At 35.3% G+C, this 25,237-nt stretch overlaps 1 protein-coding gene across 1 annotated transcript in view; it reads right to left on the reverse strand.

The window, feature by feature from the left end:
* runx2b (RUNX family transcription factor 2b) overlaps positions 1–25,237 on the reverse strand; it is a 124,888-nt gene that overhangs the window by 70,916 nt on the left and 28,735 nt on the right. Inside the window, exons 5-14 of the mRNA XM_058756776.1 lie at positions 23,347–23,403; positions 19,043–19,288; positions 18,756–18,799; positions 17,326–17,541; positions 15,727–15,935; positions 12,306–12,437; positions 10,997–11,079; positions 10,570–10,731; positions 7,874–8,007; positions 3,121–3,308 (exon numbers count right to left, since the gene is read on the reverse strand). The gene's annotated coding sequence lies outside the window, so the exon portion shown is untranslated. The remainder of the gene's footprint in view (positions 1–3,120; positions 3,309–7,873; positions 8,008–10,569; positions 10,732–10,996; positions 11,080–12,305; positions 12,438–15,726; positions 15,936–17,325; positions 17,542–18,755; positions 18,800–19,042; positions 19,289–23,346; positions 23,404–25,237) is intronic.

A 25,237-nucleotide genomic window follows, 5' to 3' on the forward strand; every position in this document is an offset into this window, starting at 1 on the left:
ACTTATTTTAAATGTTATTTATTATTTTTATTTACTTGTTCGTGCATTCAATTATTTTTAAATTCATTCATTCCAACATGTATTTATTTTAATATTTATTTATTTACATTTATTAATTTATTTACATTTATTTATTTATTTAGTCTACATGCTTAATCCTCCATAAAAGTCATGCAAATTCATTGGTTAAAAAGAGTGGGATCCCCAAAGAACATTCAGCTCTTAATGTTTCTAAAATCCTGAAAATTAATTAGAAAATAGAAGTGTCAGGCCTTTGAATATTTTTGTGAAGAATGGGGAGTCTTGGACTGAAAAAGGTTCAGATGCTCTAATGTGAATTGGATTGTGCATTAAGACAGCGTAATTTTACGTTCCAAAAAAAGCTTCAAATTAGATTAAAAAAGGGTTTTACAGCCTTTTAAGTTCCACATAAATGTTTTACTCTCTAGCTAGAAAAAAACAAAAACAGTATAATGGTCTGAAAAACCTATTAAGTAACATCAATATTTTTTGATCTCTAAAGAACATTATAGCTAAACTTAACCCAAAAAGGAGCTTAAAAGGAGCCAAAAAGGATTGTTGATAACAATAAGGTTCTGTACTGATGCTGTAAAGAACCACAGAACAACTATTATTTCCAAGAACGTTCTCGCTCATATGGAAACACATGTAAACTGAATCCAGTTTTAGCTGACGATGTTTGGAGTCGCGGAACACATACTCAGATTTACAGCATGTTCAGTTGTTCCACACACACCCGTGTTGGTTTGAACATGACCACCAGCTGAGTTATGTAGCCCTAGAACGGCCTAGTGTTCGTTTCAAAGGCGGCAATGTATATTTTGATGCTCATTTTCCTGTAACGCTTCGCTTCACAGTGAAGAGAAGTGAGTCAGACCGTTTCTACGGTTTTCCAGCGTTTCTGCACAGTCACCACTTCTGTGTTTATCTTAATTGGCTCATATTGGGTCTCTCCTGTGTCCCGAAAGACAAATCTCGTAATGCTTGACTCTGTAAAATGGTCTGAAGTGTTTGATTATTAAGAGTGTTCTGAGTGGAGAGGGAAAATTCACTGGAAAAGACCAGACACGGAGGATAAACATGACCGTACTGCCGCCATAACACACCAAAGCATGGATCCGACTGCTGGGCAGCTTGTGGGTGGCATGCATGGTTAATTTCCACACCTGTGTGTGGGTATTTCCTTAACCTAGAAGCTACTTTGAGAAAAAAAAAAAAAAAGCTACTCGTAAGGATAACAAACGTACGCCTCAAAGACTTGCGTGCTTTTCCGGCTGCCTGCCTTATTTTATTACTCTTAATTCAAATTCCTACATGGATTTCAAATTTGACTCAGAATAGATTCAACTGGTTATATTTACTCTTTCTTCTGTCCTTTTTTATTCCCTGAGAGATGTGCATTGTTGTCCTCAATGCATATTGTATTTTGTGAAGCGTAAAGAATGTCTTAGATCTTAACATGCATTTAAAGGTCAAAAAAAACATTCCCAATTAACTCTTCCTTTTTCTCTTATTTACGGCAAGTTAAAAGGCTTTTACAAGTTTGCTGGATGTGTTATGCTGCTTTTACAATGCGGAAAAAAAGAAACAGAACAATGCACTTTTACAGTAAAGTTAGTCAGATGGAGGCGACAAAACATGCAAAGCAAGAAAAAGACTTTAAAGTTCTGCTTTGGTGGCTGGTTCACATCCTGGCTGATTTGTGCATATATTCACATTAAATTTCTTTTGTCTTTTTAAGAATGGTTGTTAAATGTTGCGCACTAAGAAACCGCCATTTAATGACATCTTGGATTTTTTGCCTTTATTTTGAAGGTCTCTAATTAAACCCTATATGAGTGTCTTTAAATGTGGTTTTCTGCATCTTCAGTTTGTCAGGAAACAATTCATCACCTGCTAGCTAGTTGGCAAACCATTGTTTTAAATGACTATTTTTCTATTTAAGGAATACTGGAAAAATTCTTTCTTTCTTTTTTTTACACAATCAAATCCATGTCCATGTGTCTGGAAACACTTTTAGACGTAACATCAATTAAACTGGACAATTAAGTCATTTCACAAGCCACTTCCATGACAGTGGTCTCATTTCCATGATAACAGCTTAGATCTATGTAAAATAAAATAAAATAAAATAAAATAAAATAAAATAAAATAAAATAAAATAAAATAAAATAAAATAAAATAAAATAAAATAAAATAAAATAAAATAAAATAAAATAAAATAAAATAAAATATGCATTTTTGTGCCTTTTATACAGTTCACAACCTTAATTATCGTTACCAAACTATACAAATTTTTTAAATCTGCTACAGTATGTACCAAAAATAAGAAGATTACATAATGATACAGATTAGACCTTTTTGCCCTTTTCATGACCAATTACTAATAAATACTAATTACTGATTGTACAAAAAGTACAAAGAAAACCAAGTTTGTGGGCTCAAGCTTCCACTTCTGGGCAATTTTGCACTTTATCCACCTCTGAATAAAGTTAACGTGTGAAATTTTTCATCCACCTTGAGTGAAAGCTTTATATATTTTTCATCAGTCAGTTAAAATCACAAAAGGTTTTTTTTTTTTTTACAGCATGCCAATGTTTTTTGCAAGGTAACTGTTTTTCCCTGCCTCTCACAGAATCGCATCTGGGCATGCCGAGACTTTTTCCTGATTTGCTGAATGAAGCTCTTCCAACCTTTTATGTCTGAGTATGTGTTTTTGCTGTGGCAAATTAGTCTGTCAAATTAGCCCATGGGCTTTGTCAACATTCCTGATGTCTGATGCATCAGAACATCACCTGATATTACATTTTAATACAAATAACATTCTGGGAGATGCCAAAAAGGGTCATTAGCAGCATGTTGAAACAGTAAATAATAATTCATAGTAAATAATAATAATAATAATAGACTGCAAATTTCATCTTCATTACACATTAGTTACTGTTAGTTACTGGGAATGTAACACATAATCTACAGCGAAGATTGGCCCCGCCAGCTTTCCACAGGGAACTCATAACCCCGTCACAACATCGGCTGCTCCGCCGCGTGCAGGAACGAACTTGTGTTAATATATCAACAGCATAAGACCCTCATTATTACCTCATCATCCAGACACAACAGCGTCTCATCAAACAACTTCAGGCGTAGACGGGCCTCTTTTTTGTTTGTTATGAGGATGAAATGGATCAGATGATACAGCAGTCTTTGGTTAGCAGGATAACCAGACTTGGAGATCTGCAGGCCCAGACGGAATCTGCAGGAACGGTTGCATTTTATAGAAGGGAAATCTGTGGAAAGAAATAAAGATGTTAAAATGTGTTACATAGCTGAGGATGATACACTTGCATTCATGGCTGAATGCATAATCAGCCAAAATGTTTTATAAACAAACACACAAACAATGTGTGGAGCTGAATGATAGGCTTTCAAATTATCAATTTTTCTCCCTGTAACCACACAATGTGATAAAAGCATGTGTATCAAAATCAATTAAGAGATTTAAAATAGATATCAGATGATAATGAACATGGAGTTCAACCACAATGAATCTCATCAGTCAAAACAAATACAGCGCCAAAGAAAACCAATCAGACTACGATTACAATCAATGCGTGTCTGGAAATATGCCGTCATTAGTGACAGAATTAGACTTTTCTATAGGACAAAAGTTTCTGCCAGATTACTTAATGTAACCTAAATTATTGTGTCCAGGGAGTTTCTGTCATATTTCATCCCAAAATAAAAAAAATATATATATTTTTTTAGGACTATAAAGGGTGTTTTTCCCTCACAATGTGACATAATTTTTAGGAAAATTAAGTAACTTTTCCTCTCAAATTCTCATCACTCTTATGTGAAAAATATTCTCATTAATGTAAAAAGACATATTAATAGTAAAAGTATAACATTTGTTGTACTACCTTTAACCGATGCAGATTTTTTTCTTTTTAAAAAAACAAAACAAAAAAAACAACAAAACAATTGAATTGTAAAAGTCACAATTCTTTTTGGATAAACAAGCTTCTACTCTCATTACTGCAATATTGCAGTAATGAGAGTAGAAGCTTGTTTATCCAAAAAAAATAAATAAATTAGCAATTCAATTGACTTTTATAAATCTTGCAATTTAGCTTTTTTCCACCACAGAATAAATAAAGATATTGTGACTTTATCTCACAATTCTGACTTTTTTTCTCATTTAGCAATTCTGACTATATTTTGCAATTCTAACTTTTTTCCCATTGTAAGATAAACTCAAAGTTGCAAGAAAAAAAGTCAGAATTGTGAGATAAAAAGTCACATTTAGCTTTTTTTTTTATATATAGCTTTAAACCTGAAACAAGCTTTCACATAGAATAATCGGAATTACATTCTTTCTTTTTTTTCGAATTAAATTAATGAGAACTTTGAGGGAAATAGACCTCACTTTCTTTATGTAAAATGTTTTCTTTTTATTCAGAGGTGAAATATGGCATGTTTCTGTGTAACTCACCTAAGTACTGTAGAGACTATAATAAATTCTGCGCTCTCCGCCCTGTACAAGTATAAATTAGCGTAGGGCAGAGGGCACTCGCAGGCTTACCGACCGGACTGTAAACGTGGTCATGCTACTTATATGGAGACTGCGCCAGTACTACGGCGAATTATAGGATAAATTCACTCCAGATGTGGCAATCATCCCCAGCCCTCAACCTGACAGTGCGCACAGCAGCATCTGCAGTAGCTTTTCAGTGATCAACTCTCCCTCTATCTGTCTTTTTCACAGACACACACACACAAACACTGCGGATAGTCCACAATGTTTGCGTTTTTTCAAGAGATTGCTTCCATACCTGCATTGCAAACACTCAGTGACTCCGTTTCCTTCCACTCAAGCTGAAATAAAGGCCGTATTAGCAAATAGTGTTTATTTAACCCCTTAATAGATGCACTCTGGTGGAAGCTAGGTGGAGGCCCTTCTCAAAACAAAGCCTTTGGTTCTCTGCAGCTGACACTTTGATTAATGTGAACTAACACTGCAATTACCAGTGTTGCTATTGAAGATCTGAGGCATGTTGTGAAATGCACTACATTTGCTGGAATCACAAAATACTGTTTAGTTTACTGTATAGCATCTAGAAGATAACAAATACTCCAAATCAAACTTATCAAAGTTAAATTGAAAGCTAATGTTTAGATTAGGCAGGCAACATGGCAAAAGTAGTGTGAATTATGGAACTTTTCATAATACATACAAGAAGTTCGTTTAAATTAAAAACACTTCAAGAACCAATTTTCACTATTAACTAGTATGCATATCACTAGCATATTAACTGTTTATTAGTACTTAAAAGCACATATTAATGCCTTACTCTGCGTGACCATATTTTAGATGCCATAATCTTACGCCATAACTAAACTTAACTATCTAACTAATTAATTAACAGCAAATTAGGTGTTTATTGAGGCAAAAGTCATAGTTAATAGTTAAAATAAAATAAAGTGTGACCAAATAATTATAAAGTATAATTATGAAATACTAAACACTTTTTAATGTATGCTATAATTTAATATAACCACGCTATATTTATTAATAAAATATGATAAATATACATTTTTATTTGAGTAAATAAATACTTTAATTTAATAAAATAACACAATTACTAATATGTTCATTAGAACAAAATGCACTGTAAAAATAAATAAATAAATAAAATAAAAAAAGAGGAAAGTGTTTACTCACTATATGTTATGAATTACTACTGTATTGAATTATTACTATATTTATGTTGTATTTACAAGGTACTTAAGAAAAAACACTGTAATGATGCACGTGAAAATATGGTATATTTTGATACTTTATATGCTTCGTAGTAGTGCTAGTGCTTTATTAGTATTTTAGTTTAATAGTCTTTTGAGTCATCTGCTTCACATCCAGGTGTTGAACTCAATAAACACCTTCTTCATTACTGGCAAACAAGGTTTAATTTCATTTTTAAGTAAATATCAACCTCATCCAGCATGCTTTTTATTCTCAGCATTCTAAAGTATCCTGACGTTTTTATAGAGTGAGAAACCAATTCAGTGTGGGAGTAGACATGAGTAGTTTAAAACTGAGATGACAATCGAACTTGTTCAAGGTATGTCAAAAAGAGTTGAACATATATTAATACCACCATAAAGTCATGCTTTCAAGTGAGAAAAACTTTGATTTGATAAACTACATAGAAACACTGATCTTCATTATGTTGTTAGCGTATAAAAGCTTCCTGTCTTCGTCAAAAAGTGAAAAAGAGAGAAAAATGAAATTGTATTAAGTCAATTATTTTCAGATAAAAATCACTTGAATATTATCTGTAATTAGGAACTTGTGAATGCATCATGCTTATTGTCAGGGAAAATATAATCAATACAACAGCTTTAAAGCGGAATGCTTTAAAAAAAAAAACAACTAAGCCATAATGTACAGATTGTATAAGCATCCTGCCACATCGAGTAGTTTTACCAACATGACAAATAATAAGAAAAACTAATTATGATACTTTGCTGTTTTAGCAGAGCAACTCGGAGGAAACAAATTCAGCTCATTATGTTGAAGTCAAATTTGCGTTATGGAAGTGCTTCTAACAAGTCTTTTAGTCATTAGAACCAACACAATGAGGAAATTGTTTTTACAGGAAAATAAAGTCCCTCGATACGCTTTCAAGGACCAGAGAAGGCAGTGTCTCCATCAAATTACATTATGAGACAAAAATGACAGCGTAAATGAAATCAAGCTAACTGGTAGCGCTTTTACAGATGGTGCATGGCCTCTGTGTTCGCTGAGGTGTGCATGTCAAATTACTATGCGAAGTTTGGTGATCAGCAAAAATAGCGGTTCTGTTGATCGAGTCGTGGTGGTTTGACCAAACGTAGCTGAGAGCAGTTGTAGCTGTCCTGTCCAGTTAGAGGCCAAAACGTGTATGAAAAAAGACGTCACAACAGGGAAAGGAAGTTTGCTTAGCTGCTCCTTTGGAGCCAGGTGCAAAAGTTGGCCAGACTCTCTCTCTCGTATGCAATCGTTTTAAGTCAGTTTTCATCACCTAACATCTTTATCAAACCCATGGGCCTAGTTTGTGTTTTCTTTTTCTCCTCCGTCTTGGGGGGCCGGCACTGTAAATTAGAGCGGGTGATGGAGAGCGGTCCCTCGTGCCTTTGCACATGATTAATGCATTTAAATGTTCACGTAAAACATGCACCGCTAAGACTCATTTTGATTACAAGTAGTTGGGTTGTAAAATGCCTCTGCAGACTTTGCTCTTTTCGACTTTGACTTTTCTGCCTCTTGGATTTTCCACTTGTTTTTTCTTTCTCTCTTATGCTACATTTGCCTGTAAAGTCAAATGGTTTTACGGAGTGGAAAGGATGGCGCAGAGATTTACTATGACCCGTAGGAGATTGTGCGCTGTATGGACTGCTTGGAAGAGCTGTATTCTATCTCTTCAAACTAATAGCAATAGGCGTTTTACTGAGCTTAATTCCTTTTTGTTGGCTGCAAATTTATTGACGGTAATCTTGAAATGCAACTCACATGGGAGGACTAAAGCAATAAGAGAACCATTTGGAGCAATCTCGAGAAACTCTCAGACTAAGAAGAAAAAAATCAGTCTAGCACTCAGAAATGTATGCCATTGAATGCAGATATTAGCTGAATAGTAAGCTGACCTGATTTCTTAAATGTAGGGTTATTTTGATTTCAGCATTAATTCAATTTACAGTAGCATCTATGAAATAATTAAAATTGCAACTGTAGGTCTTTTGACTATGCATATAGTACTGTGATGTGAAGTGTAAAAACTGTTCAAAAATGAAATATTGCTTAAAATTTACTCACCCTCAGGCCATACAAGATGTAGATGATTTTGTTCCTTCATCAGAACAGATTTGGAAAAATGTAGCATTACATCACTTGCTCACCAATGAATCATCTGCAGTGAATGGGTGCCGTCAGAATGAGAGTCCAAACAGCTGATAAAAACATCACAATAATCCACAAGTAATCCACACCACTCCTGTCCATCAATTAATTTCTTGTTAAGCAAAAAGCTGCATCAACACATTTTAACTTCAAATCCCTGCTTCCAGCAAAAACATGGATCTTCTGTCCATATTATTGGTTTCTTCAGAGAAAAAGAAATCTCATCACAATCAGTAGAGAAATATGTACAGATCAAGCACCGTTTACAAGTCAAAACAGTTCTAAACAAATATGTGGCTGGATTTTGATGTGAGATGACAACAGGGGATTTACTTTTTCAATGGAGGATACATTATTATTGATTATGGACTCATATTTTGGTCAGAAGCAATGGTTTGAATTTAAAATGCCAAATTTTGGGAATGCTTCAATCTATTATTCATACAATGCATTATATAAACTATTGCATGGATCTATTGCAATAAAATAAAGAAAAAACAAAGATGGCCAGTAATAATACAAAGATTAAATTGAAATTGCATTGTATCCATCATTTTTTAAACAAATATGTGCAATATCCAGTATATGAGGTATGACAATTTAAAGGAACACCACACTTCAGAGGGCACCTTCACCAAGAGGGAGGCAACCGAAAACAGGTAATGTTCAAGACACACTTCTCTCATTACTATTTCTATCGCATTTCATCGACTCAAAGCGTCATGAGGATCTACGCTGAGCTTGTTTGTTATTTGTTTGGGTGTTTGTGAGGGTTTCAAACCCAAAGCCCGAGGCAGTCTGGGTGGTCGTCTAGACTGCCAAAGATGCCCCCCGAATGTTTGGATTCTGAGATTTATTTATTTGTATTCAGGATGAATATGCAAAATGGAAAGTGCAATCCTCTTTAGCACATCCTGCTAACAGCAGGTCGTTCATCCGTCCAGACTGTGGTTGGTCTGCTCAGACACTGGCTGGCATACACAGATGACCAAGGTGCGTTGGCACACCCCACCCACTCTCAATTTAGAGGGCAAACATTTATTCACCAATCCAAGTGTATAATCACCCTTTCTGAGTGCAGCACAAAAATATGCCGAAGATGCCAATAGTGTTTAATGTTCAGAAAAAGTCTTTAAGCCACTATTAGGTCATATGATACATTGAATGGTATCCAATAGTATGGAATTCTGAGTGAGTGAGTGTGTGTGTGTGTGTGTGTGTGTGTGTGTGTGTGTGTGTGTGTATGTGTATGTGTATGTATATGTAAATATATATATATATATATATATATATATATATACACATACATACACAAACACATTAGAACACTAGTATTTTCACCAGGTAAAATATGGTTTTAAGTCAGTTATTTTTAAGTCAGTTATCAGTTATTAGGTACTACTGTTAAAAGTTTTAGGCACTTATGTAAAAATGCTGTAAAATGAGGATGCTGTCAAAAATAATGTCATATATAGATTTTCTTTATCAATTCACTTAAATATTAACTAAATTAAATCAACATATGGTGTGACCATCCTCTGTTTTTCCCTAGCTGCACTTACACATAGTTTTTCAGGTAGTTGTTACAGTGTAATTATACATTTAAGTACTGAGTAATATTAATTAACTACATGTACTTATATGGTTAGGGTTAAAATTAGGGGTTGTCTTAAGGTTACTTGCATGTAATTATGCATAATTTATTGTTAGTATAATAGTAAGTACATGTAACGTGTAACAAGGACACCTTAAAATAAAGTGTTACCCATATATATATATATATATATATATTACACACACAGTGCCTTGTGAAAGTATTCATACCTCTTCATTCCCCATTCATTCCTAAATTACTTTTAATTGCTTTTTTCACTATACTTCTTTTATGTATGTCAACTAATAAATTTGAACTACACCTTTGATTATTCTGAGCAGCTATGTGAGCTTTTAATTGCAAAACTGGTTTAGCTTAGCACTGAAAAAAAAAAATGATTGAGGCTACTATGTGAAGTGAAGTGATGTGACGTGTGGCCAAGTATGGTGACCCATATTCGGAATTTGCGCTCTGCATTTAACACGTCCAAGTGCACACACGCTCGGAGCAGTGGGCAGCCATATTGCTGCGGCGCCCGAGGAGCAGTTGGGGGTTCGGTGCCTTGCTCAAGAAACTCACCTCAGTCGTGGTATTGCGGGTGGAAGAGAGCACTGGTCATTCACTTCCCCACCTACAATCCCTGCCGGACCTTCAAGTTACAAATCCGACTCTCTAACCATTAGGCCACGACTGCCCCTTTACTGTTTATCCTACTGCTGTAAATGGTATTTACATGGTACTCCAAGGTACTTTTACAAATACAATAATATTACCCTGTTACATGTCCAAAATGTCACATGGCATCAGTTGTTTTATGATTCTTACAACTCCAGTGCCTACTATATTCTGTAAATCTTTAAAAACTCTCAGCAATTCACATTGTCTGTTTTATGCTACTTCAGGCTCACTGAATAGAGATTTGACCTGCTGTCAGGTTTAAAAAAAAAAACCTCCTCTCCACACTCGCTTTGCATTCAGTCAGCCTGGGCTGCTACCCGAGTCATCTGGTACGTATTACCTGCACACATGCTCCAGACAGCACCGGTTGACATTCAGGGTTAAACAAATCCAGCCAGCGCACAGGCCATAGATCAGTCCAGCACCAGTGCGCTCACACTGGCTACTGTGTACATCCACTCTGCCTGTTTTTCTACAGCTGCAACAGACTGAACAGCATGTTCTAGCACAGATTTTGTTTTGTTACTGTCATACCAACAAACTCTTCCAAGAGAACATAGAGTACATTAATTGCAAGGACAGTCTCTAAACCCTGAAGCTAAGGAGTGAATTCACTTTACAGTTGTGCCAGTTTTATCAAGCGTTTCAGCACAAAAACAGAACGGTCTTATTCACCCAAAACCCAGGCTTATTATATATCATTTAAATATTCCTATACAGTTACAAACCAGGAGTTTAAACAAAATAGACAGTGTGTGTGACTCTACCTGGATGGTCAGCATGGTCCAGTTCCTCCTCCTGGCTCCAGAAATTTGGAAAGTAGCTGTGTATTTTGGTGAAATAAACATTTCTGCAAGCAAAATATAAATCACAAATATTTCATGGTATTACACTGTAAACCCTATGGCTCAAAATAATTAACTGGTTTGAATGGGGCAAACTTAAATTAAGCAAATAAATTCAAACACATCAAATTTTATAAGAATTTAGAACTTTGTTTGGTCTCACTTTATAGGTGGCCTTGGCAAGTTTGACTTACATCAAAACATAAGTACAATGTACTTATTGTGTTCATATTGTATTGCTAAACACTTTTGGTGCTATTGAGGTGGGATATGGGTAAGGTTAGGAACAGGTTTGGTGGTATGGGTAGGTTTAAGGGTGGGTTAAGGTGTAAGGGATGGGTCAACATTGTAATTATGAATGTATTACAGATGTAATTACATGAGGCTATTTTATAATATAAGTGCAATGTAAAAACATGTATGTACACAAAAAGTGCACTGTACCAAATTATTAATTTAAATGTAAGTACATAGTAAAGTACATAGTTAAGGCCATTTTATATAAAGTGGGTCCGAATATGGATTAACTTAAACTGAACTGAAACTGGGCTGGGATTTCTATTTCCCAGCAAGCTTTGTCCATGGTGATTTTTTTTTGTTCATGGCTCTTAAAATTAATATCTGAATTGAATTGCCAATGTCCCACTGAACTCATCAGGGACTGTCATCATAAATGCAAAAGCCCCAAAAATATTTACATTTCACAAAACTTTGTGATTTGTGATTAATTTCCAATTTTTAGTTCATGTCATGTTTGTCAATATTTGTCAAAACTATCTTTTTAACTACAAAACTAACTGTCAAATACAGAATTGTCAAATCAATTTTAATTATTTATTTTTTACTTTCTTCAATTAGCACATTTATGTTTCAAACAACCTTGCAGCACATCACAGATTTGTAATCATGTACTCTCTTTCTAATCTATAAATTAAATACAAATAAAATCTCTACTTATTATCAATAAAATATTCAAACATTGTTTTTTTAAACTTTCTTAAAAGGCACAATATGTTAAATGCTGAAGTTTGTCAAAAAAAAAAAAAAATCCAATTTCTATAAATACAGTAAGTGTAATTTCTACCTACAAAAATGTCACATTCTTTCCATTTCTTGACACTTATTGCAGTTATGTTAATATTTTTAAAGTAATTTACTACTTTATTAAAATAAAAATCTGCACCAGTTTTTTTTTTTAAACCTCAATTACTTCATTTATGGCTCAAACAACCTGGCAGCAGATTGCAGATTTCTAATCGTGTATTCTTGGAGGTCCTGCACCAGCTGAGGAACTGCCATTGAGATGAATGGGAACGCTAACGGAAAGCTCTTTCCAGGTATCACAGACCTCCTTGGATTGAACCTATAATCATATAATGGGTTAGCTAGCGGTCTAAATCGCAAACCAGGATCTCCAATTATAAGTCTACAACCTCAACTTTAGAAAACAGTTATTAATGACGTGTCATTCAGCGAACAGAAAATGGCAGAGAAATCAAAGACAGAAATGTGATGTTCTAGCAGATGTCATCTGTTAAATACTGATTTATCAGCTTATGAAATGGGTCTTAAACAAGTAATGGCTAGCTCTGAGTTTCGCTCCTGAATACGGGACCCACGCACATACAGAAAGCTCTAAATCCTTTTAGTATTTACCCTCTGTCCGATTTCTCACTTCATCACATGGCAATTGGAACTGACAGCATAATTATCAGATCATCCAGAATTGATCTGCATCCATGTGGGTCAGTTCCAAGAAAAGAGGGAGGGTGAAAAGGAATAAATAAAGGGGTGGAAGAAGAAAAAAAGCCATCCTCTTTGGAGAGCTGGCGATGGTTCAGTCGTCTTGTCAGCGAGACACGTATGGTTACGGGGAGGCAGCAGTTTGGAGATTGCGTTGCGGGTGTTCCCTTGATGTACCCTGACAGGAACCAGATTCAGAGCCGAGCGGCGGCGTCTGAGCTCTTTGCTTTTTATTTGTCTGGCTCCTTCGGGTTTTTCCTGGCCCTGTAGGGCCGGTTCAGAGAGTCTAAGGCCATTTATGCAGCTTGCTAGCTTTAGTGGGAATAACAAATACAGGGAGAAAAAGTCTTAACCTTCTGTAACAGAGGAGGAGGAGACCACAATCATGCTATTGTTCACAATTTAGAAAAAACGAGGAGGTCAATTTTGGTGTGTGTTTTTCAGATGGTTGTCAGCCTAAACAGATATCAACATATGCTACAAAGCAGCATTCATGCGTGGCATGTATTTCTTAAGACAGTAAGAGAAAAAAATCGAAATATTCATGAAAATGTTAACCATAGCATTTGTGCAATGCATTTATGCAGTACAAAATCAAAAGTAGGAGTTTTAAGAGCATGATCCTGGAATCGTTACACTTAAGTGTGCATTGAACATAAGGGAATTTTTCTAAATTCTTGGAGAATTGTCGATATTCAATGAATTATGTTGCATTAAATGATATTCCCACTTCAAAAGGTCATGTTAAAATTGTAAAATTGCCTTCAAGTAACATATATCTCATCCCAGAATAACAACCAATGTTGTGTAATATACTTTGCAATTTATTAATAATTTACAGTCTTTGACTATTTGAAAAAGTAGTTGGCAACCTACTAATAAAAAGTAGATTAAACGTCACAGAACGTCAATTTGAGGTGGGCAGCAGAACGAAACTAAATATGATATTTTTTCAAATTATTTTAAGAAACATAAAAATACTGTTCCGAGTGTCTCTGCAAAAAACAACAAAAAAAAAACAAAAAAACAAATTGAACAAATCAGTGCATCATATTTTGAACCTGTTCATTTAAATAAAATATCAGCACAAGTGATTCACTAAAATGAATCAGACCGAAATGCTCTATATTTCAACTTGGGTGTGGGCAGCAGAATTTAAATAAGCATTTTTAACTTACTTTTAATTTTTTTTAAAAAAAGTTTTTAATTTACACTTTAATAAATATTTTAATAAATATTACAATATTATTTGTGTATCTCTGCCCCAAAAAAGGAAGACGCAATATTGAACAATATTCATTAAAATGAATCAGATTTCCTAATGCTTAATTTTCAAATTGGGGGTGGACAGCACAATGTAATTATTTTATAAATATATTATTTTATGTATAGCTGCAAACTAATTCTACATTGAACCAATCAGTGAATCGTTTTTTTTAACCAGTTCATTTAAATAATATCCAATCAAGTGATTTATTCAAATGAATCAGATTTCCTAACGAGGGGGAATGTTTTACAAGAATGCTTTTGATTATAAGTAACATTTTTGATAACAGCTGCAATGTTGGCACAGACAGTCATAAAAAAATCTGTCATTATAACCTGAACGACTTTCCTTGTTTCTCTGTGGAACACAAAAGAAGATATTATTAAAGTCAGTTGACTTTAATTTCTCATATGAAGCTTTGGGAAGCTTGTTTGGCCTCTTCTTTTAAATGAATCGCTTCACTGATTTATTCAGCATGATTCAATGTCTGCATGCTTTGGGCTTTATCTTAATAGTCAGGTCATCTCATTACATCACTGACTCTGAACTCTTCTGTGGAGCGCCGTGGTTTGGCTCTCGCAGCACAGTTCTGTTAATCTGTTTAGCACAAAGATGGTCCAGGCCGACAGTAATTAGACTACATAGCAACACAAACCGACGGGTTTCACTTAGAGTCAGTTCTAACCACCTCCACTCTGTGCTGCATTACGCGGTGCGGAACGGGGCCCGTCCTGTGCCAAATCCGTCCTGTTTCACACCGTTCTCAGACAGTTTTCCAGCTCAAATGCCGAGAGAAAAAAAAAAAAACCTGGTCGTGGGTGGTTTACCAGGGTCAGTCCACCGACAGAGTGCGCATTTCATGAGAACACAGCCACTTAATTCTGAACCATTCGTCAGATTTACTCATTTACATGAGGACAGCTATCATTTTGTGCGAACGCTGACATTGATAAATGAGGCGTTTCAGTTAATAAGCAATACAAACAAATGAGAGGTCTTGAGAGAGAAGATGGTCCTCATTTAACTCCTGTTTTTTGTCTTACTGGGGTCCATAAAGATTGCTTCCATATGATTGCTGCATTAATTCAAGCAGAATCGGGTCGGGACTCGTGATTTAAAAGCTGCTCCTTTGTGTGTCTTTACTGCGATTTGGTTTTTATTAGGTGGAAAAACAAACCTTGTAGTTTGAAACTACCAAAACATGGAAAATTCCATCCGCATGTTAAAATATTGTTTGATATTTATCCAATAGGTTTGTGATTTAATCTGCGTTACAGTGCAGTGGACCTAAATATTTTCAGATCAGACTTATTGTATATATATATGTGTGTGTGTGTGTGTTACCATAAAATATTCCCCATAAATTAGTGTCAATTTGCAGCCGTTTTGTATTTTCAGAGTGTGTTAAAATATTTTTAAATCAAATTAGCGACGCCATAAATGACCATCTGATTGCCAGCAGGGATCCGTGCCGTTTGGAGACGGAAAATTTAGATGTGCAATGAAAAATGATAAATTATTGAACGGAGACCAAAACATATCAGCACTCTGACTGAGCCTTTTTTCCCCGTCCGAAGTAAAAATATTAGCACAAAAAGTCCTTATTAAGGATGGCGATGTTATTTTAACTAGTTTGAATCACCTTTGGTCTCTGCGAGTCCCTGAGAGCTTATAAGTTCTCTCAAGCAACAGAAGCAGCGCATGAAAAGTTTTCTCCACTGGTTTAACGCAACACTAGCAGAGAACAAGCACTCCCGTCTTCTCTACTTGAGCGCGGTGAAGCCGTGTGAGACGGAAATGACACTTTCTTCAGAGGAGGCTGCAGATCACCATGTGTCTCCTGAAAACCACCTGTACACAAATTGTGATAAACAGTTAGTCTAAAATAATTAAGAGTGTTTGTCCAAATTTCTTTTAACCACAGTTTATTCCCAACGGCTTCAGTATGTTGGAAAGCTGCTTTGAAACTTTATCTTGCCAAGTTTCACAACATCTGAAGTAGCTAAACTACAGTCAACCTTTGGAAAAGCTAATACACAGCTAACTAGCAACGGCCAATATATTTTATAATAATGTAATATACAATCAAAGCTGTGTTTTTCTGGAATAAAAAACAATGAGGTGTGAATTGTTTCAATGTATGAATCAACTGACCAATTAGGGAGACAGCATTACACTTGAGAAGACAAATGTACACTAAATACAGCTAAGCAATAATATACATGATTATTGGACTATATGATTACATTATTGCCTCAGCAATATTTTTAAAACATATAAACTACTGTCATTCAAAAAATGTACTTTGGGATCTCTATATTTAGTTATTCGAACTGTTGTGTTAGCATATTGCTAATCACTGTAAAATTATTACAAATATAGTTCTTTAATTGAGAGACTGTGGAGTGCTTACACTGTTAAAGTGAACTGAAAAACAACGGTGACAAAACTTATCTAATTATATACAAAATATATGCATTCATACAAATTTTGACCTTAATGTTGATTTTAAAAAGCTCATAGGCCTGTTACATGTATTCGACAATAAAAGTACATAAGGTGTGAACTTTTATCACTTGCAGTAATGATTTCCATATGAAATATGCACATCTGGTTTGCAAGTTTACATTTATGTAGGCCTTAAACCATTAAAAAATACATTTTGATAACTTGTTTAAACGTTTTGGATATAGTTTGCATAGCCAAAATTTAAAAACAAGTTATCCAAATTTATTTCCAATGTCTCGTTTTAAAGCATTAATCTTTAAATCTTCATAAAAGTTACAGTTTGACATATCCACACTGCACTAGCATGAAATGATCCATTTACTGACTTCCTGTTCAGTTAGAATGGTTCTTCCATGCTTGTACAAAACTAAACTCTTGTACATATTTAAACTGAAAAAAAGAATCAAATGCACTGGCATATCAAGCCCTCTGACGCTGGGTTTTGTTGCAGGACTTTACTAATTATCCCATGCTGAAACAAAAACAATACTTTCTGTGCGAGTTAGATTTCGCTGCGCAGTCATGCCCCTAAATGATGGCGGCATACGTAATGACCTCAGCCAGGCCAAGGTAATTTTGGGTGCCACTTTCAATCAGCGGAGTAACCACAAAACGTTACAGTGATGCAGAGTGATGCTTTTGGAAATAACATCCTTCGCTGTAAAATTATTATCAATACATGCATCGGGAAAATGAGAACAGGTGGGAAAAACAACAAATACAAAAATGAAACCTCAAAGAGCCGATGACAGCTGGGACGTTTCATCTCAAACCACGGCAGAATGGATGATGGCAGCTGGATTACGGTGGCGCTCGGAGGATTGCAGGCCGCCCTTGTAATGCCCAGGAGCCTTTGAGTCTGTGCGTGGCTTCGCCCCCTCGGTAATAAGTAAGATACTGCATGCAGCCTCACAGCGGACGTCTCCAACATGCCGCTAAAATTAACTCCCTGAAACCAGATGAAATTCCCAACAGAATAAACCTTCTTGACTCTATTATACAAAGGGCTTCCAAGTACACTGGCTGAAAGAAAAGCAGCAGAAGGGAAACCTAAGAAGTTAATTGACTTGTGTCTGGCATGCACATAGGGCATTGTGTTTCGGGCTCAAACAAGTGGCCTGAAATTGCGTGTGAAATCTGAAAGTGACACATTTGGCATCGCCTTAATCTGTCAATATACATTCGAATACAGTCAATACATGAATGATTTAATTCAGAACTTTCATGGAAAATTCCATGTTTACAACAGTGTCTCTAGGAAAGCCGATGTCAACTGTGCTGTAAATCATTATATAGAATCTCACCAAATTTTGTGGAATTAAAATCAATTTTGTGGGTAACGTATGGAAGAAACTCTGATGACCCTGCAGTGGTGCCCAACATTATGATAATGACAAAATGATGTGAAACACGTAACACCAATTTATTTTCTAGATTGCTTTTCCTCAACTTTGAATATAACGTATTCAATCATTTTTTTTTATTTAATGTATCTGTCATGATATCTTTAAAAACAATTCTATAAAATTTTAAGTGTTGTTTTTTATGTAGGAAGTATCTAACAAACTCCTAACTCTGGAATGCTTTAGAAGTGCACTGGGTTTCATTGTGGGGTGTGGCACAATAATTGCATAAATTTGTATAATTTATTGGCATAAATGCTTTAAAGTAACTTGCAATTAACATTAACGACCAGCAATAAATATTTTCTTTTTTGTTCCATAATGTCAATATACACACACAGTCAGATATGTCCCTCGGCAGCTGTGATGTCTGATTACTTGATCAAATTAGTTTCTTTTTTGATGATTATTGGGTCAACATCTTTATAGCTTTGCTGTACACACAGATCAATTGTAATACAGTTAAGAGATGCTGTAGTAGCTCTGGTATTTTCTCTGTTTCAAATTCAATCATTTTTAAATAAAATATATTTTTTATAGTTTGCACAGTTTCTTATTAATGGCAAAGTCATAAAATGATATGGCTTCATGCTGATTTTGAAGGGCTCTAAGCGATATAAGCGATGTTTACATTAATAATAATTAATAAAAGCAAAAAGAGATGTCACAGTTCGTTTATTTTAAAAGTCTCATTCATCTCAAAATCTGAGTTCAATGTCTTGAAGATTTTTTTAAGCTTATTTTAAAATTCATACCTCACCTTAGTGTGATGGCAGCTCTTTCAAAGACCACTGGGTCTGCTTTCTGAAAATGAAATAAATCTTTAGAGTTATAAGTAACACCAGACCAGGAATTTCCTTAAAAGCAGGAACTGGAAGTTTGAGTGGGAGTTTTAACAGCGTGTGCAAGCTTTGTCCAGGTGGAAACACACACACTCATACACACACACACATACACACACACACACTCATACACACACAGCTGGGCCTCACATGTTCATGGACGCCTTCCAACGGTTGTGTCGGTAAGGACTTCCTCTCTGCTTACCTGTGCGCTATTGGCAGCCGTGAGGGTCATGGAGACCCTGAGGGAGAGCTGACCTTCTGTCTGACCCGCTCAGGCCAGACACGGGAGTTCCTTTCAGCCACATCAAAGCAGCCATTTGTCTTATGTAATAAATAGTGCTCTAATTCTGAGGGACGCCCACGAAAAGAGCTGGACGTTTGGTTTTAAGTTAATACTGAATCAACAAAAGCAAGTGCAGGGCAGCGTCATGTCCTCAGGCTGAAAAACCTTAAATTAATCATGGGGGAAAATGAAGAAAAAATATATTATAAAAAAATCTAAAAATAGATGTTATATGAAATATTGTACAAAATATGAGTCATGTATATTATATGAAATATAATATATTAAATATATTAAAATAGAAGAGTATTTTAAATTGTAATTACCATTTAACAATATTAAAGTTTTACTGTATTTTTGATCAAATAAATGCAGCCTATACGAATATGAAACAGTTTGTAACATTATAAATGACTAATGTTTTGATCACTTTTGATCATAGTAATGCAGCCTTTCTGAATAAAAGTCTTCAATTATTTTGAAAGAATCTTAGTGACCCCAAACTCTTGAACAGTAGTTCATGTTTGGGTTAAATTGTGTTGACCAGGAATTCATGAGGTGTCAGATAAAATCTCTCTGTACATAAATGATCAGCTGACTCACTGACCCTTGGCTGGGAAGAGCAATTAAAGGCCAGAGACAACAATCTAAGACATGAAACTACTTAATATAAATAAATCTACTGCCTCTATGTTAAACAAGATCTGCAAAAAGCAAAATACACAGTTCTATAAGTGTCCAGTTGTAATTCTATAGTTCATGTGTGCTGTGGCATAGTGGTTAAGGGTCAGAGCTGATAATCGGATGGTTGCTCGTTCAAAGGAGTTGCTTTACCAATGAGCCCTTGACAAATAAACTTGATATCAGACCAGCTGTGTCTGCAATAAGTGTAGGGTGCCGTTCTATGAAGTTATGTGGTGATAAATAGAAATATTGATTCTAAACCATAGAGCAGTGGTAAAAATGGCAACAATAAAAGCAAATTATTAGTTATCTGTTATTATAGTTAACTGAAATGTAGGAAATCATAAATACCAGAAATAAAATTCTAATATAAATATTACATATATATTATTAGAATTATATTTTATATTATATAAATATATAAAAAATAAAACCTTGAACGTATAACTTATTTATTATTTCAGCTAATTGTCAAGGCATCGTTTCTCATTTTTGTTTATTTTAAGTTGAAGTACTTAAATACCTTTAACTGAATACGTAATAAAAATTTAAAGACATTAAAAAATAATAAAAACGACAAAAACACAGCAAAATTACTAAAACTAAGAAAATATATATATATATATAAAAAAATGAATTCAAGATTACTGTACAGTATAGAATGACTTGTAATGAGAACCACTCTGTACTTACAGAGCCACAAAAATCATTAATTAGATAGTCCTAAGATTTCCACTATATCTATCCCAGAATTCACCTCTCAAGGTGTTTCCTGCTTTTCTAGCCGAGGTTCTCGTCTGTGGTCTCGCCTGCTCTCCAGATACTCATTAGAAATCGGAGCGCATTAAGTTTCTCTGGGTGGGGATAAATGACTGAATATGAAGCACATCTCTCTCTCTCTCTCTCTCTCTCTCTCCCACAGCACGTGTGGCCGTGTGGGGTAAGGAGAGCAGCTCTGGCCCCTGTGATCTCCGGCAGAGCCTGGATGAGCTCTCTCTGTCAGGAGCAGGACCTCCCCACCCTCCCGCGGTCCATCAATCACTGCTGCAGGCTCTCTCAGATCTCCACGCAAAACCCTTCATTTACTCACTGGCTCCGTGTGCCGCTTCACATGGGAACATTTAGAAGGGGGGGGGAAGAAAAGAAGTCCCTTTGTCCCTGTATTTTTGAGAAAGGGGGGCTGGATTTTCACTGATGCAATATAGTGGATAATCATCTATTATTAAGGATCTAACCCACAGATATTTTAACAGATTTATAGCTGAATTACTTTTCTCTGCCTTTGCTGTAAATCACAAAAATTATGCAACTGACAAGGAACCACCCCATCTCCTCCTGAGCAATTTAGGACTTTCTATCAGTCTAATGTGTTCTAAGTAGGATTGCTGAAGTTAATGTGCATTAATCTTTGAGATGAATTGTTTAACATTTAATGCATGAATGGACTTTTATCTTACTATTATCTATATATTTTATAGATAACTATTAAAAAACATGAAATGAAATTGCAATTAATTTTAGATTTAGTTCTAAGTGTTTATCATATTTACTGCACTGAATTTAGTCATTGGTAATAAGTGGGTTACTGAATGATTTGCCAAATGCATCTGCCTAGGGAAATGTCAAAATTAAAAAAATACACCGCATTAAAGAAAAACGGCAAATGGACTCACATGTGGCAGCAATCTATGACTGAAAAGCAAGAGAACTGTTATTTAGACACGCGAATGCAGGGAAAACGCTTAGTCAACTAAATCATCCAAACAGCAAATAGCAGGAGAGAGACACAGAGCACTGAACCTGAGTGGGTGCTGCATGGCGTCTATTCTAAGCTGGCCAATGTTGACCTCATAACCCACTTACCAAACCAAAGGCCCTGTTTACTGGAAGCATGTCTCACTGCAGACAATAAAACTCCGTTATGCCCACAGGACCTCCTCTGACCTACTGATCCCACGCGTTTGACTGAGATCCAGGGGTCAGAGCCTCCGAACACACTGGTCCACTGATGCCATGGAAAGAGTGATGTGCTGGAGAATCATCAGTGCTGATGCATACTATATCATGTGATCAAGCATTTATCAAACACGTGGCTCATGTCAGAGAGCGATGACAACTGACTATGATTACGGCATCACATCTCTAAGTTTGGAGTGTTTACATTCATATTAAGGGTGTCATCAAAGAGCTCTTTGTACATGTTTGGTGAGCAATCCATAATACATAATAGTAATTATCATCTGTGTAAGTCATACCTCAATGCCACTGATTTTTCACATGTGACATGAGAGCATGTTTACAGCAGGGTTGCGTGCCCTTCAGAACTGAATTGTCATTTAAATTGCAATTCAGTTCAATAACTGTCAGCGAAAGTAGTTCATATTTGAATGAGATAGTTGACTCAAAAAAGAAAATTCTGTCATCATCATACACACTTCATGTTGTTCCAAGCATGTATGACTTTCTTTCTTCTGTGGAACATAAAAGAAAGTTTTCTGAAGAATGTGGGTAACTAAACGATTTAGTTGGCTTCCACTGTTTGGACAAAACATACTAATAGATGTCAATGGGAACCAAAACTCTTTGGCTATCAACATTCTTGAATACATATTTTTTAGTGTTCAGCAAAAGAATCAACTTCATAACAGGTTTGAAACAATATGAGGGTGTGTAAATAATGACAGAATTTTATTTTTTGGGTGAACTACCCCTTTAAGAAAGTATAAGCAAAATCTAATGAAATTCATCAATTGTGTTAATTATTTAATTAATTAATTAAAAATGAAAACTAACTAAATAAAGTAATTAATTAATTGCATAATTTAAAATATATATATATATATATAAATGAACACTAGCTCACTAATTACGTTTATTTGGTTACTTACCAAAATATAAATAAATAAATGAACATTAAATAAAAGTATAAAACTAAAAAAAGTAGCAAATTAGTACATTCCTCTTCAAATTCGAATTCACACTCATGAATTGAACAAACGCCATTACTTCCATTCTGAATATTATATAAATGTTTCAGATTCTGCTTGTTTCCCAGCAGTTATGTGATTATCTTTTTATGAGGCCTGCTCCCTGGTGTACTTTCTAGACCTCAGAACCTTGTGGTGATGGAGGGTTAAAGTCCCCGCCCACATCAAAAAGATCCCGACCCTTCCTGACCCCACAAGATGGCGGACACCCGCCTGCTGACTACGCCTCCTCTGCTCGGGATGTAATGACGGAGCCATCAAACAGCATTTATAATCCTGAAGCAGGACGTTTTTAAAGTGGTCAGCTCCAAGAGCACTGGAATTGTTGAGCGCAATTTGCGGTCGCTGCATTTTCTTGTAAAAGAGCCACGTCCTGGCAGAGTTCAATTTTGCCCCTTTTTCTAGTACATTTGGAAATGCAGAAGACATTTTATATCATATAACCATTTCATGCTAATTTAGGATGAGGAAGAGTAATTTATTTGGTTTTGAAATGGAAATGTCGGTGTATTAATATGACAAAATGACCTAATCATGCTTTTTTTTTTGTACCTGGAAAATGAAAGCGATAGCTACTGCTGAAATTTCCACTGCTTCACCAACTCCAACCTGCAATTAGAAAAAAACACAAATAATGATAATTGCAATCATAATTTTGTCATTAGCATTATCATTATTAGTAATAGGAGTAGTATGTTTTACTGTCAGTGAGATGTATAATTATAAAATATGTTGGTTCAGTCATTCTGAGGTGGTCTCGAACATTATCAACTGAATCTATCAGGGATTTAAACAAAACCTTTACTTTAGAAACTAAAATTAGTTACACCTCATAAATGTGTTTAATTGAGGCAAAACTTCATGGTTTACATTTCTTCAGAGTGACTTAGCATATAGCTTATTATGTTGTCCACAATTCTCCCCTAGTGGCTAACATTGGTAGCACAAGTCACAAACTTCTTGAATGTTGAGAATGCAGAAAAAAACCATCAAGGGAAACCATAAAAAATTATAAAAAAATAAATAAAAAATAAAATAAAATAAATTATTATTATTATTTGCATTTCTGTTACAGTAACAAGAAAAATGTGGAAAACATGTTAAATATGTTGTTCAAAGATTTTGGGTTGTTTTTTTGTTTTTTTTGTTTTTTTTTTAAACAACAAAAAAAACACATTTCTTATGCTTACCAAGGCAGAGATATTTTACTATCATTGACATACTATAATAGTTTTTGTTAATATTTTTGAATTAGATTTTGTGTTGACATTTTGCGTTTTCGCTTAAACTTTAGTAAACAATTTTGCTGTTTGTTTTTTTTATAAATGTTTCATATAAACATAATCAATTGTCCTGCTTAATATTTTTGCGGAAGCCATGACACAATTTTTCAAAGAACACAGTGTTCAAAAGAACAGCATTTATATGAAATATAAATCTTTTGTCGCATTATTACTGTCAATTTTGATCAATTTAACGAACTATTGCTAAATAAAAGTATTAATTTCTTTAAACCTTTGAACAGTAGTGACTGAATAAGAAAATACTTATTTTTCACCCTTCTTTTGAGAATTTCATCTATATAGGAGAAAGCAGAGCCTCTACACGTTTATGTTATGCGCATACATTTAGGTATATTATATGCACTTTTTAAGTCTCAACCTTTGTTCTGACTTCCACTGTGTGAGTTCAAACTTGAATTGCTGAGGTCAGACCCCTCCCAATAATTACAACCCAATTCAGAACCGTAAATGACATCATACCTTCTCGATTCTTTTGAAACTCATTGTTCTCTTCTCCTTAATTAATAATGCACTTTGATTTCTAACTGAGCAAACTTCAGTCACAGATGCCATCGAGAAGAGCAGAGCGCCAAACAGCAGCAGTGCCAAAGACAGACGGCCTTTGGGGTGTCATGGGACGGTCCAAATTAGAGCTCTGTCTGTACAGGAAGGAAACGATTCAATACACTGTGCTATTACTTCCTGTTTAACATCCTTGTATTATAAACGAATAAAGGCAGGCTGGCCGGGATCTAAACACTGGCCTTTTTATTTATGTGTCTTGCCCTGGAAGTCGTCGGAAGCTGATGGGCTGCCAGAATCCCCATAGATATTTGCCTCGTGTGCGCCGGAGGTTGTTATCAACATGGCTGTGATAAAGGATAAATGATGTCTTAAGAGGCTCGCCCTCCGAAAACTCCACATATGTGTACCAAGCTTAAAAATACAAGCCTTTGAATACAACCCCCTCACATATTGAGGGCTTCATAAATCACTCACGCACACACGCCGGCCAGTGCACTCTTGGCACGTCATCAGACGGCCCTCTGGTGACTACTCCTACCTGTCATTCTGGAGAAGCCACGAGTTAATTAATGTATAGCAATCGAATTCCTCTCCCTCAGAACGAACACACAGTCTCTGTATCTCGACTTCCCTGG

Source organism: Onychostoma macrolepis, chromosome 20, assembly GCF_012432095.1.
Source record: "Onychostoma macrolepis isolate SWU-2019 chromosome 20, ASM1243209v1, whole genome shotgun sequence".
Taxonomy (NCBI): Eukaryota; Metazoa; Chordata; class Actinopteri; order Cypriniformes; family Cyprinidae; genus Onychostoma; species Onychostoma macrolepis.